Here is an 11,871-nt window from a genome sequence, read left to right as displayed (position 1 = left end):
TTGGATATGCCTCTGCAGGTGTGAGAATGTGAATACACAGATACCACTTAGAAAAATTAAGTAAAAGTCCTTCCCTTCCATAAGGTTTTCTGCTGAATCCTTCAGACCTGAATTCCTACACACTGATTTGGGTTTTGATGACGCAAATATACAGTCACTGGCTTGTTTAGTCAGCGATGTGAAACCTGGCAAGGCACAGCCCGACAGGCTGTTCAGCAATAAATCCTTATCTTAAGTACTTCTTTACAATGTTTAATGCTCTAGAGAGCAGGGACTGCCTTTATTCACTCTTTAATCACTTCTGCATCTTACTCTCCACTTTCCCTGCTTTAGTTTGGCATGGGACATACTGAACAAAATCATACATAGAAAGGGAAGTTGCAGTCTGGAGCACGTTTTGAAAGGCTCCAAATGTTTTAGAGGGTAGTCTTCAATTTTGCAGAGCTGTTCTTCTCTGACCTGCTTGAGTATCACTTGCGTTCCCAAACAACAACAGTTTCTAATGGTAACATTTCTAATAGTGTGCTGCAATGAGAAGCCTAAAATCCTACTTTCGCTTTGGGGAAAGAGAAGGATGATGTGGCTTCTAAATCACACCTAATTGCCCCTCCTCTCTTTTCCCCAGTCATTACAGCTTAGCTTGCACTTCCTTGGCATTCAGGCATTGTATTCTCATGGACTCTTTGAAGAGCCTGAATCTAAAAGCTTTGCTGAGGTGGTTGAGCAGTTGGAGACCTCAATGCTATCCGGTCCCATGAGTGAGAAGTTCAGAAAATGATCATAGGACAAGGGGTAAAACATACATTTCTGAAGGGAAGAAAAGCCCTATTTAGTCTTTTTTGTCCTAGAAATTAGAGCTTTCTCTATCAAGATAATGAATACCTTCTCTGCATATACATGCAGCCCAGAAACCACCCATGTCCTTGGGCTTCATCACCAGCAGCATGAGCAGGGAGTTCAAACTAGCTGAGCTTTAAGGCCCTTCCAACCCAAACCATTCCATGATTCTATGCACAGAAGCCTACTTGTCTCTGTGTACCTACATGTGGGTTTCTCCAATGTCCCCTCAGTTCACACTGCATCTCCTACAACCCAGGACGGCAGCGGCTGTTTGCAATGCAGAGCTAAGGAAGAGGTGACTCTAATCCATGGCCAACTCATTTCCCCTTACAGAGTGGTGCAGAAAGGCTGAGTCTGTACAAGAAGTGGAGCACTACAGGGACGGGTGAGGGAACATGTGCTCATGTATACCTGCATTGTGTCTGAGCAAGAAGCTGGAAGGAAACGTTCAGGAAATGCATCCCAGCCAAAAATGGATTTCAAAGTGCAAAGCTGCCTTACTTGCAGAGGAACTGCTGTTGCCATATAGGCAGGTGGGTCTCTGGGCAGTATTTAGCAGGACAAGTCAGCAAGATCAGGCTACCAAACTCTAACAAGAAGCTCTTTTATGGCTTCACCCTCTACACTTATTCCACCTGTTACCCAAGTTTGTGACTATCCAAAGCTTTGGAAGTATAAAGTGACCAGGTTCATTTTAAACAGGGCACAGTACGGGAGATTCAAGTTTAAGATTTTAATAGAGAGAATGACAGATTCATTGTTTCTACCTCTGTGGCAAGAATTCAATTTATACTAGAATCTTTTGAAGAATATGTGAATCTAATAAGACTCTAATGAATGCAAATAACAATGATGTGGCAGAGATTTCCTAGCCTAAATCTTTGCAGCAAATGCTGATATTGTAGAAATTTGCTTTCATGGCATTGAGCAACAGGACAGATTTCAACAGTAATATCTTCTAAGGATGAGGTTTGCTCTAATTCAAATAGGGAGATACCCGGAAGCTGTGGACATATTGTAAACTATGTTCCATGCCCAGAATAATTTCCCATCAAATTTCATTTAGACAGGGCCATTTACTGACTAAATTGCAGAATAAACAAACCTGTTTGGATAAGCTGTTATCTTGGCAGATGTCTTAGTGACCTGGCTCTCGCCTTCTTCCTTCCATCAGAAGCTGGCTGCCGGTCCAAGGGGTTTCTGTCAAGGAGAATTGATAGTAGAACGTACCCTGCATGGAAAGAGAGGTCTCTAGAACAGCTTCAGGCCTGGTGAGCTCCATGTCCTGCCTGTCCGCTGTCCAATGCCACCTTCAGACAGCTTCTGAGGGATGTGTAACTGTGCCTGCCAATACACTGCATGCTCATGGGCCTTGCAGGTCAGAGAGGTTGTGCTGCAGCATCCCCTGGGATGCCAGTTCCAGCTCCACAAGATGGAAAATGGGAGAAAACGATCAACAGTGCAAACCAAGCCATGATCTGCAGATGGTATTTCTGCCCTAACCAGTGTAAAAAGGACAAAGAGCAGAAAATCTCACTCCAGGGATGTTCCTGCTTCATTTACAGGGTAAACTGCCATATGTTTGCTATCCAAAAGTCACCACAAGCACAAGGTTTTCTCACACACATCACAGAGAAGCTTTTGTTTTACATTTTGCAGCTATCAATAGACATATTGAACACAGACATCATTTTGCATTGTTCATTAGAGTACTCATTCTTCTAAGAAGAGCACTATCCTTTCCTCAGGATAGAGGTGGGTTGCCAGGGTACAAGATTATATGGAATTAGTGGCACCAACAAAAAGCATATTATATGAGCTTAGAAGTAGGTGACTAGCCTTGGGCTCTTCCTCCAGCCCCGTATGTTCTTGCATGGTCAAAGAATAATGATATAGAGCAACTCTTAATTCAACTTGGAAACTCTCCCATGGAACAGCATTGACCTGTGAGCTCTGGTCTGAACCAGACAGAGTGTTTGCTGCAGGAGCTGTCTACCACACCAAAGTCCTTCTCTTAGCAGTAAGCAGAAAGCCTCCCTAAAGTACAAACCAGAGAGCCATATGTGAACTGCGTATCTGGCTTTCACATAAAGAAGTGGAAGGTTGAATACATAGAAATCCTAGGATCTTTAAAAAATATGGATATAAACTACCTGGGGAAGATCCTATCCTTTCCACAAGCCCCTTTGCTTTATGCCTCCAGCTTCTTTGGAACCAGTGGTAACTGTTCTTCAATGAAGCTAAGAAAGAGCTCTTGAAACAGCCCCAACACAAGAGGGACATGGAGCTGTTAGAGCAAGTCCAGAGGAGACCATGAGGGTAATCAGGGGGATGGAGAAGCTTTCCTGTGGAGACAGGCTGAGAGAGCTGGGCTTGTTCAGCCTGGAGAAGAGAAGGCTCCAGGGAGACCTTAGAGCAGCTTTATATCTTTCCACTTTTACTCATCTCCCTATAGGACTCATCCTAAAATATTTCATCAATTTTGTGACTTTAGCATGAATTATAAAGGGTTTTTATTCAATCTTTTGCTCTGTTCTATAGCTGACAAAAGTCCTTAAATGTTACAGAGTTCATTTAGTAGAATACTGGGAAATTGCATCCCCAAACATTTTATTCCTGCGATCTTGTAACATTTCTTTCTCATGCATTTTGTTTTACTACTCGTGGCACCAGTGAGCTTGGAAATGCTGCAAAATCCACCTTTCTTGGGGCATTTTGGCACTTTTTGCACTGAACTGACCCAGGCCAGGATGCTCAGAAGAAAACACTTCAGTTTTTCTCAATATTTCCCCAAAGTTTTATGAAATGTCAAAAATACACCCCAAAACTCTGGCTCCCGATTATTATTTTAGCCAGATTCCAAGGTTACTCTGGCCCTTCCAAAACTTTTATGATTGAAAACAAAAAGAGAGAGGAAAAAAGTCACCTTCATTTTCCTAAGCATCAGATCAGAGCTCAAAAATATCTACCAGATTTATTTTAAGAAAGGAGCTTGGGAATGTTTAACTAAACCCACTGTAGAAATTGCCCCCCACACAAAAGCAGTGATTACATGGGGTATTTACCTAAAGGTTTTGTAATCTCCTTGGTGCCCATGCATGTTCTCCTCCTCTCATCTACAGCCAGACACACAAATCAAGACTCTAAATGCTAAATAAATGAAGGCTCAGGTGAGGGGCCACACGTTCAAATTCACAGCAGAATTTGGGGGGTTGTTTTAATATTTCTTCCTGCATTTGTACATGAGCTCTACAATTCTGTATTTCTACACTACAAGAAACCTGGAGAGTGGCTTTGGACAAGGGATGGAGGGACAGGACAAGGGGAATGGCTTTAACCTGCCAGAGGGGAGATTGAGATGAGCTCTGAGGCAGAAGCTCTTCCCTGTGAGGGTGCTGAGGCGCTGGCACAGGGTGCCCAGAGAAGCTGTGGCTGCCCCATCCCTGGCAGTGTTCAAGGCCAGGTTGGACACAGGGGCTTGGAGCAACCTGCTCTGGTGGAAGGTGTCCCTGCCCGGGGCAGGGGTTGGAGCTGGATTAGCTTTAAGGTCCCTTCCGACCCAAACCAGGCTGTGATTCTATGAAGTAGCTCAGGTTAGGGACACAGGGAACAGGTAAAACTCTTGTGCAAAATGCAAGAGTCATTCTCCCGTTACTTCTTTAAAGTGGCACAAATTCAAAACCATCACCCCATTTGAATGGAGTTGAGGCAGTAGAAAAGGAATTGCTGAGGTCTTATCTCTCATTTATATTAATGCTTTTCTGCCTGTGTTTGAATGGTATTAGCAAACACTTAAGTATCTCCGCCCCTATTTACTAACCTAAGTAATTGCTCACCGCACACTAATACAGCACAGGGATTTGGGGAATCTTTACTGATACTATCAGTGCTGTCAGTACCTCAACTAAATGAGGTGAGGAAGAGCGGTAGCTTAGAAAATTCACCCAAAGCCAAAAGCTGTAAGAATAAAAGGGAAGACCACAACAAGTGTCACTCCACAAGCAGCTGCCTGTCAGCGTTAACGCTGGGACTCCTGCCATTGTGCAGACGCAGTGTTTCAGACAGTGCTAAGCTGGAGTGCACATTGCTGCTCTTTGCTATCTTCTCTATGACATATGTTACCAAGTGTGTTCTTTAAAAAAGGTTTTAATTGTTTTCTCAGGATTAAAACAGCAATAATAGAGGAAAGTGTGGATTAGCAGCTCAAAAACACTCGGGTAATAAACGTACAGTATTCTGTAAAGCTGATTTTCAATTAAATGTATTTGGAAGTTTGTTTTACTTGATTTCATTTCACTTTTTGCAGGTTAATCATTTGAAAGGACCTTTTCTATTGAATGGACCTGTGTACATTTGGTTTGGCACACAGCAGATGTGCTCTTCAAACAGGACGGTTCAAAACAACCCCCATACAAATGTAATTTTGAAGCAGTCTTTGCTTTGCCTCCAATTAAAATACTCCAACAGGCCAAAAGTCACACGGAAACCAGGAAAAGGTGGTAAATAAGTTTTGGCTGGATGATATTAATTAAAGCCTGGCTGTGTTCCAGCTTAGAAAGGGAAATAAATGCAAGTCAGTTCATTCCAAATTAGCTGAGGTTTATATGCTGAGTGTGGACAGGTCAGGCCAATGGACTAACCTGGTGCCTCTGAAGATGCAGTTGTGGAGAGTGAACACAAGAGTTTACCAACCTGCCCGTCCCCAGCCACCAGAAATGTCATTCACATGGTTGGCTCCTGTCTCTTGCAGCCCTCCTGTGTCTCATGTTGTAAGCAACAACCTACCTACTATATGTTGCTTGCCGTTTTAATCCTGATACCAGATTCCTTCATCCCCCCCTCACCAGTTGTCCTTGCTTAGTGGGTAAAATCTACCTGCAGCATGAGGCACACCGTAGAGCAGGATGAAACTAGAAGGCCTTCTCTGCATGGGAATCACAGCCAGTTCCCTATCATATGACTCGATGGGGCAGGTACATACCTGGGGCAGATGAATCTCAAGAAGTCTGGTGTTTGTCCTGTAGTCTCGCTTTTTTTCTGTCTGGTTTGGATCTGGAAATATTCCACCGTGTGGCCACAGGCTTATCTGATGAAAGACAACAGTGCATGGCGTGAGCAAACAGCCACGCTGGGCCTTGCCTTTGTTTCTTCTCTCCTATGCTCAGTGCCTGTCCTTCTCATAGGGCCTGTGGAGGGTAGCAGAAGGAACACGATCCATACAACAGGAGTTCCTGATCCCAAGAGGAGCTGGTAGGTAGGGATCACTTCTAAAAGAACTTTATTTTGGGTCCAGGAATGATCCTTTTAGAACTGACCCCTCCATGACCGAATCACTGCAGCTCTCCTCATTTACACGCAGTCAAGAACTATTTGAATTTTATATATATATATATATATAAAAAAAACATTAGAAATAGCTTACTCTGGGCTGCTCAGAAGCAACACAGCATCATTAGTGGAGGCTCTAGGCTACTTTGCTGCAGAAGACACTGAGGCTTAGAGGATCTGAAATTGTTTCTTGATGTCACCAGAGACCTCCTATGAGCCCTTGAATCCTTAATCCCAAACTCTCCTACATCTGCAAAGCCGGACTAAATAGATGCATTAATTTACCTTTTGTCTTGTGGCAGCTTGCAGCTTCTTAGTAAAAGGGAAGGCTCAGATGAGGACTCAGGACTGCCAACTCCAAGCATTCAAAACCATCAGCCAAGCCTAAACAAATAACAAAGAGACCAGGAGATTAAAAGCAATAAATGATGTATTTGAGTTCTTTTTATTTGCTTTCTCAGTTTGCGTTGCTCAGGTTCGGATTTTCAAAATCCCCAAGACCTAGAAAACTGCTTTCTTTTTCATTAAAATAACAAGAATAACAACTGAAAGCTGAGACTACAAACTATTGAGATGACTCCAGGGGTCAAGGCTTCAGGGAAAGCAATAAATATACTGAGACTCATCATAAAACCATGTGAGTTGGCAGGCCCTCTATGCCTCATGTCTATCAGGAGGAGGCCTCAGTAAACAGAGCCATTTAGAAGTTCTACGTTGGAGTCGTCCCAGCAGGAATATCATTGAAAGACACATCTGACCCTTCAGTACCAGCACTGGAAGCAACACCCTTCACACAGTCCACTAGAAATGCACAAGAACCCAAAATCCCCACCTTAGTCCAGCATTTCAAATACATCATATTCATACCTAAGAAGAGGTTCAGGTACTGCTTGAGAGCAGCTGAAGTATGCACAGCAGTCTGGACAAGTAAAATGAGATGATATGAATAAGAGATGTCCATCTTTAAGGAAACAGTGCAGTTCCATCCCCTGGTCTATCCTATCACATTTACTAGGGGTTGCCTGTTGTCAATAAGCACTTTCAAGGCCTATTTAATGAAGATAACATGAAAGGTAATGAAACACATTTGAATGCTGCAATCCCCTATAGCCAAAGGATCCACAAATGCTCCAGCTCATCAGTGGGTTATTGGGTTTTTTTCCTTTTCCACTTTCATTACAGTTGCTCACATCAAAACAGTATGAAAAACCACCCTTGGCAGACTGGGCCAAGGTGAGCTCTTGGGCTAGAGACAGAGAAGCTGCATTTGATGTAAAAGCCCAGCATATTTGCAGGATGTAGTTGGTACCACGGAAGAATGTGCTAGACATGGCATCCTGATGCAGACACAATTGTACCTGTACCCATAAGGCTTGTTTAGGAATGGAAGGCGCCTTTACTCTGCTGGTCCAAAGCACAGCTTGGCTGGTGGACAGCCCTGTCCACACTGGGAGCTCTTTGTCAGTAACTACATCAAGTTTCCTATGCCAGGAAAAATCTCCTGCTGCAGAGGGAGCTCAGGTTGGACAGTTGCTTCTTTGTTCATGTTCTTGCCTCAAGCATGGAGAAAGATGACTCAATAAAATGTTCTCTATGTGTGTGGGAAGCAATTGGAGTCCATCAGACTGGAGACACTAGGACAGGTCATCCAGGTAAAACAGTCCTGCTTCCCCTTTCTTGTTGGCCAGAAAAGAGCTGGATGTCTTGCCAGCTCTCTCCAAAGGGAAAGGATTTGAGCTGAAAGGCCGGATTGTGACAGAACTGGCAGGACAGCAGGAAGGCAGGCAGGTGCAGGACTTTGCATGGACAATGCAGGGGTGAAGGAGGGAGAGGATGGGCAGACATGAGGTTTAGTTCATGGAGGTCTAAGGTGTGGATCCATTGCATGCACATTGCCTTGCACAGCTCTAACGCAACATAGTGGGTGTCCCCACAGCCTCCTCCCTCCTAAAACCCTACTCTGAGAATTGAGCCACTCTTTGCCCTCACGCACAGCAAGCAGAGCCCTGGGTGGATGCCAGCCAGCAAAGAATCGTGCTAGACACCACGTCGCAGCACGCAGGATGCCCTGGTCCCTTGGGAAAATCGAGCCAGACCTCACATACTACAAGTGCAAACAATACAATAAGCAACACCTTAAAGGGGAACTAAGAGCCCACAGCCCTTAATTCACAATGATCTGCATTGTCACTCCTGCTATACAGATGGAGAACATTAAACAGCTTGTACGTGTGCACACAATTGCACAACACATGGCACAGCCAGAAACGTGTTTTCTGAGAAGCATGAACCTTCAAAAAATCACCTTAATCACATTGAGAAGTTATGACAAGTTCTTAAGAAATATGTCAAAGGTCTGTACCTCCAGTATCTACAAGCACCCACAAGACCTTCAAGCACCTTCAGCCTGCATGACATTGCTACTCTATATACTACATGATATTGACGCAGGAGACTGAAGCAAAATGCAGCTAACAAAGATTGATACAGAAAGAAGATGAAGCAACCATTTCTTGTGTTACGTTTGGAAGAAAAAGGAAGGAAGAACACACTTGTAACATACCATATATGTCTACAATCTTCTCCAAGGCAAGAAAGTGTGACAGACAGAAGTTTACAATGAGCTTTCATTAGTCAAAATCAGATGACTGTCTGCGATCTGCCTAAAGCCACACCAAAAATAACTTGGCTGGTGCTTGCTAAGTGAGTTTCAACCACAGTTGAGTTGAAAGCATTTTACTTTACATTAAACCCTGTATTAACTGTAGCCAAGTGCTGCACATAAGCCGAGGAGCAGGTAACTAATAGCTAGAAGGGAAATAACTTTTCCAGATACTCCAAATAGGTATAAAGCAGTGGTCCGATGATAGCCTTCAACAGGAACCCAGAAAATAAGGACAAAACGCTGAAGACTGGTAGCTGAGGAAAAGCAGGATGACTGACTTTGGGAATGTATGAGACAACAGAGGCAAGCACAAGAAAAAGCTTTATGCAAAGAGTAGGTTTTAAAGAGGAACTGTAGAGCTGATCCAAGGGCCCTGGAAGGCAATAGAAGGTCTTCTGTTGACTTCAATGAGTTTTGGATCAGCCCTGGAAATGGAGGGGAAGGGCTGGGGCTGGCACGGAGAGGCAGGTTGTGGGGAGACTGGAATGCAGCTGCGAATAGACAGAGGAAGCAACGAGGAGCATAGGGCTGGAACTCGGATGCAAAAGCCATATGGTTCTGTTTGTGTATCAGAGAAAAATAACCTGCAGGTTGGCTTGGTTGAAGCTTGGGAGAAGAAAATGAAGGAAGGCAGAGGACAGGTTACTATGTGAGCTGAACCAAGAGACCCATGCTTGGCCTGGTGGCTGTGGTGTGTGGAATACCACATTCTTTCTCTAATCTTGCTCCCAGGAGGAACAGGATGCAGATGCTGAGCTAAGAGGCAGAGCTGCTGAGCTGTTTGTCCCAGGGTCAGATGGGGGAATGCAGAAGGGAACAAATGGAGATAGATGGAAGAACTAAATTACCTCTTTCAACTGCTTATCTCTGTCTGTAGTAGTTCTATGGGTGTCCTTACATGTACCTATTGGAGCGCAGGAGAAACATACCTGTTGTTTACACACTCCTGAAAATCCCTCTTAGGTGCATTAGTACCTTTGCAAACCCGGTTCAAAGTGGACTTTAGGACAAGGCAGAAGCAGAGAAGTGCTTCAAACCCTGATTTTTCCTGAGCTCAGTCTAGTGCCCAGCACACAACTATCATTTTAATTTTAAGACTCAGATTAATCTCAGTGTTTGTGCAGACCCTCAGTATAGGAGTGAATTTCACCCTCTGCTGCTTCCTTCTTTTCGTTGAGCAGATCACACTTGAGTTAAAAACACTGATATTGAAGTTACTAAATGCTGAGACAATCTCATCATCAAGTTTTACCCTGCCACGAGCATGAAAAATGCTCACTAAGACATTGCACAATTGTAAAGGGGTTACAAAGAGCCAGAAGCAGTTTTCCTGTCAGGTACCTCCCTGACCACCTCCGGTGGAAGAAGCCACCATCAGACTGTTACGGAATCGCTGAAGCAAGGGCAGAAACACCAAATGCTTCTCAATTCGCAGGAGGAAATTACATCCAATTCCCTTTCAAGTCTACCCAAGACCTTCACCACATCACATTCTCTTCCTAATGCCAGCTCTCGGTCGGTATGTGGTGTGTATTCATTAAGTAACTCTCTGTTCTATACTGTATGAAAGCACAGCTTAATAAGAACATTAGTTTAGGAGATTGGTAGGGTAAGCGCATGGTTTTCAAGTGCGTCATGCAGAGAGAATGAGCTGAGATGAATGCTTGGATAGCAGCCACTCATTTTCAAAGCCAGTTGTTCAGTTATCTTAATTATCTTTGTAAGATTTAGTCCAAGACTGCACTGCTTATTTCCATCCATATAACATTTCAAATACTAAATTGTCTACCTTTTAGACTAAGCTTTATCATATTAGAACTAAAAAGATACTGGCATAGATGAAATGACTCCTCTCTGATGAAACAAACACCTTGGCAGGGAGACGTCCAAACCCTTCACAAGGGTGCTTCATGGGTTCTTTGCCTGAAGTGCTCTTTCCTAACCCAGGATGGCAACACGGTTTCCCATGGTATGTGACTTTTCTTACAGAATGCACACTCGCTCTGTCTCCAAGCTAGAGTGTCCCTCTAGAAGAAGCTGCTGCCAAAACCACATTCCTGTCCCAGGAGGGTTAGGTTGCAGCTCTGTCCTGGGAAGGCTCGCATCCTGAGGCACTCAGAGATAGAAGAACCATCTAGAAAGGTGTCCTTTGTCAAAGCACAGTGCTAGCTAAAACGAGGCTTGTTATAATAAGAGGTGGGAGATTAATATTGCCCTGAGCTATGATAACATTGCTGCAGCTCACCTGAACTCCTGGGTTCCGGCTCTACAGGAGAGAAGAGGTTTCAGAGAATCCCAGACTGGTTTGGGTTGGAAGGGACCTTAAAGCTCATCCAGTTCCAACCCCCTGTCACAGGCAGGGACACCTTCCACTAGAGCAGGTTGCTCCAAGCCCCTGTGTCCAACCTGGCCTTGAACACTGCCAGGGATGGGGCAGCCACAGCTTCTCTGGGCACCCTGTGCCAGCGCCTCAGCACCCTCACAGGGAAGAGCTTCTGCCTCAGAGCTTATCTCAATCTCCCCTCTGGCAGGTTAAAGCCATTCCCCTTGTCCTGTCCCTACAGGCCCTTGTCCAAAGCCCCTCTCTCCAGCATTAGTCACTGGAAGGCCCCAGAGCTGGATGCAGGACTGCAGGAGGGGTCTCCTCAAAGCACAGCAGAGGGGGAGAATCCCTTCCCTTGACCTGCTGTTCGTGCTCTGGGGATGCAGCCCAACATACCCATGTTTGAGGGTAGTTACCAGGACTCTGGCAGACAGATGCCCCTTTCCTCTCTCAGATGCCCACTCAATCCTCCTCTCCAACACTTGCAGAGACTGTTCTAACCCAACATTACTCATGAAGACCACAGTGTTTGCACTAGCACATCTTGGAGCAGGCTTGGAGGCCAATGTGTCTGGTCTACACTTCACTCCTGTGAAGGAATATTTTACACTTCCACATCCCTGTAAAAACATTGTGCTACTCCACAGCAGAGCATAGCCTTCAACAGACTGGAATAATTGATCCATAAATTGCAAAGCCTGAAGGTCAAGAGCTA

This window comes from Strigops habroptila, chromosome 21 (genome assembly GCF_004027225.2).
Source record: "Strigops habroptila isolate Jane chromosome 21, bStrHab1.2.pri, whole genome shotgun sequence".
Classification (NCBI taxonomy): Eukaryota; Metazoa; Chordata; class Aves; order Psittaciformes; family Psittacidae; genus Strigops; species Strigops habroptila.
Note: the sequence above shows the minus strand (reverse complement) of the source record.